This window comes from Cebus imitator, unplaced genomic scaffold (genome assembly GCF_001604975.1).
Source record: "Cebus imitator isolate Cc_AM_T3 unplaced genomic scaffold, Cebus_imitator-1.0 Scaffold1123, whole genome shotgun sequence".
Taxonomy (NCBI): Eukaryota; Metazoa; Chordata; class Mammalia; order Primates; family Cebidae; genus Cebus; species Cebus imitator.
This window is the reverse complement of record NW_016108438.1, coordinates 41,910-45,397: the sequence shown is the minus strand read 5'-3', so window position 1 is coordinate 45,397 and position 3,488 is coordinate 41,910. Positions and strand designations below refer to the sequence as shown.

The window sequence follows — 3,488 nt, the reverse complement described above, 5'->3', positions numbered from 1 at the left end:
GTGTGAGGTTTGGTTTGTTCTTTTCAAAGTTTGTTGTCATAAAGGTAGGAGCTGTCTCTCTGGGCTGTGAGGGTGCTGTGTTCATTAGAGATGATCTTTGCAGTACGCCCGCTCTTTTCTGCCCAGGGAAACATCAAAACCTTTGCTTTGGATTAATCAGCACTCCTTGGGATTATGCACAAGGGATGTAGGGCTGGGCATTGAGTGTCATCTGTAATGAAAGGAAGGAATCCGTGGGAACATCTCTCTCACAGGCATTTACTTGTACTTAGAGAAAAAGTTCTGCTGTGTGCCAAGGGGAAATTGATAATCCGCCTCTGAACTTTTAAGACTTGTCATAGCACGTTTATGTTTCCGTCCTCTATGTGGGTTTAAAGGGGCCTTCCAGGGGTGGATGGCAGAGTGAATATTCACATTTGTAGCCTCCATTTCCCATGCGTACCACAGATTCTGAGATGAGGCTTCTTTCTCTCCAGTTCTCTAATTTTTGGGGAAACCAAGAGTTCCTTACCACAGAAGAGGGCATTACACTATTTCCTGTCTTCAAAATTTAGGCTTCCATTGTTCTCTAATTTGATATTTATAACTTAAGTTCTGGACCTTTTATTCACAGATTGCTAAAAGTTGTGCAGGAAACTCCACATGATAAAATGTGTTGATAGCACGTAATTCTGTCCATGCTACTGATGACATTTTTAACTTTGGAGGATCCTCATTTTACATAATAAGATACAAAACTAAGTGGGCACCCTCTATCCAGTCTGGGGCACTTCATTAAAGACCTAAGTTTGCTGCTGTCATTTGCTTTTCTTCATGACACCTTTGAACCACCTAAATATTGCCAGCACCCTCTTTTGGGACCCTGACATCTGAGAGGGTGAGATGGCACAAGTGCAGACATCCCTGTTCCTCCCTGAAATTTCCCTCCTCCTTTAATCTTCTCCCTTAAGGGACCTGCTCTGACTGCTAATGACCTGTTTAGACCTCTCCAGGTCTGGACTATTATACACAGAATAAGTCTATATGTGCTTCTCGGTGTCTGGCTTTTTCGCTCCCATTATGATTTGAAATTCATTCATGTTCGTAAGTGTAACTGTAGTTCTTCCATTTCCTTGTTGCATACCATTCCACCTTAGTCAAATATTATAGTTTATCCACTCTACTGTTGATTGACATCAAATTTTCTTTTTTTGTTTTTAAATAATTATGGCTGTGAGAAGTAATGTTGCTTTGAGTATTTTTGTCCATGGTTTTGGAATAATTGTGGCACTCATTTCTGTGAAGTAGATTGTTAGAAGGGAACATATCTTTTACTGTCATGAATAGTGCCGAATATTTTTCAAAATGGTGATGCTAATTCATGCTCCTGTAGCAGCATATGTGAGGATACATTTCTCCAAATCCTTGTCAACTCTTAGTTTTATCTCTCCCTAAAAATTCCATCACTGTGGTTAGTCTTTCATTTGTATAGCATCTTTCTTAAAATGTTTAACCAAAAATTTTGTTTTAATCTAATGATGCAGGCCAGTAGGTTTGTGTACGCCCGTCTGACCCCAGCCATGTAAGTAATCATTGATCAAAATGTCACTATGCCACAGGACTGTCCTTAACAACAACTACTTAAGTTATTAAAATGAAAAGGATGACTGATATACACTTGAGTCTTGGATACTATGTGATCACTTCTCTATGTTGCCTCTTTGAAGCATCACAATCACTTTGAGGCATTTTTAGTTTGGTTCTATTCATTATACAGGTGAGGAATGTGAGTCTCAGTTAAGTAAATTATTCACGAGACACACCCACAGCTGGATCTCTCTAACACCAAAGGCTAATCTATAAACTAACACGCTGCACTGCCTGTAGTGGCGAAGTAGACTTGCCGTATCAAACAGAATCCCCCAGTCCTCAGTTGTACCATTCAGTAAGCATCAGCACGCCATGAAGTGTGCTCCCTGTTGTGTTGCGGGGACATAAAATCTCTCCCACGCCTCTGTGTCCGCCCATTCTGTCCTGTCCAGTGAAGCTCTGTTCTGTTCCATTGGTCTACATCTCTGTTTCNAACAACTACTTAAGTTATTAAAATGAAAAGGATGACTGATATACACTTGAGTCTTGGATACTATGTGATCACTTCTCTATGTTGCCTCTTTGAAGCATCACAATCACTTTGAGGCATTTTTAGTTTGGTTCTATTCATTATACAGGTGAGGAATGTGAGTCTCAGTTAAGTAAATTATTCACGAGACACACCCACAGCTGGATCTCTCTAACACCAAAGGCTAATCTATAAACTAACACGCTGCACTGCCTGTAGTGGCGAAGTAGACTTGCCGTATCAAACAGAATCCCCCAGTCCTCAGTTGTACCATTCAGTAAGCATCAGCACGCCATGAAGTGTGCTCCCTGTTGTGTTGCGGGGACATAAAATCTCTCCCACGCCTCTGTGTCCGCCCATTCTGTCCTGTCCAGTGAAGCTCTGTTCTGTTCCATTGGTCTACATCTCTGTTTCTGTACCAGTACCATGCTGTTTTGATTACTGTAGCAGTAGACTACTTTTCTAATCAGGTTTTCAGTATTCATTGAGAGAAACAGAACGTTGTGCAAACAATCCACAGCACGACGTGCCCCTCATAAAGCTTTGTTTCTGTGTTGCAGGTAGTGCCGGTGTTCCCTCTGAAGTGTGATTCTGGTAAGTATTCTGGAATTATTGTCAAGAAAAAAAAGCTGGTTTCAATGTGCAGTGCCACCCTGATTCTGGGATTGTGACAAGAGTAAGCAGAGTGAAAGTGTTTTTAAAAACCTGAATTTCCCAGGGAAAAATCGTGGCCACATTGTGAGGCAGCAGCTGTGCTCCCTTTTGGGTGGCACTGAGTTGAGTGCTTGAGGATTGGCAGTGTCTTGTGTGAGGCTGCATCATGTGATGTGAATGTACATCATCCTCCTCTGGGACATCATCCACTGCTGGGTCAGCATCCGCCGCTGGGATATCATCCACCGATGGGTCAGCATCCACTGCAGGGACATCATCCACCGACGGGACATAATCCACTGCTGAGTCATCCACTGCTGGGGCATCATTTACCGCTGGGGCTGCTGGGGCATCATCTACCGCTGGGGCATCATCCACCGCTGGGGCATCATCCACCACTGGGACATCATCCACCACTGGGGCATCATCCACTGCTAGATCATCATCCACCGCTGGGTCAGCATCCACCGCTGGGGCATCATCCACTGCTGGGGCATCATCCACCACTGGGACATTGTCCACCGCTGGGTCATCATCCACTGCTGGGGCATCCACTGCTGGGACATCATCCACAGCTGAGACATCATCCACCGCTGGGTCATCATCCACCGCTGGGTCATCATCCACTGCTGGGATATCATCCACCACTGGGGCATCATCCACTGCTGGGGCATCATCCACCGCTGGGTCAGCAACCACCGCTGAGATATCATCCACCAATGGGTCATCATCCACC

At 44.2% G+C, this 3,488-nt stretch overlaps 1 long non-coding RNA gene across 2 annotated transcripts in view; it reads left to right on the top strand.

Annotated features, from left to right (window-relative positions):
- Positions 1 to 450: 450 nt before the first annotated feature.
- The window catches only part of LOC119469948, a 10,553-nt gene continuing 7,515 nt past the window's right edge, over positions 451 to 3,488 (top strand). The window contains exons 1-3 of one of the 2 annotated variants that reach the window (XR_005198812.1): positions 451 to 877; positions 1,524 to 1,561; positions 2,659 to 2,692. This is a non-coding gene — a long non-coding RNA (uncharacterized LOC119469948). Of the gene's footprint in view, positions 878 to 1,253; positions 1,562 to 2,658; positions 2,693 to 3,488 lie in introns of those variants that run through there. The other variant, XR_005198811.1, reaches the window with a different exon arrangement.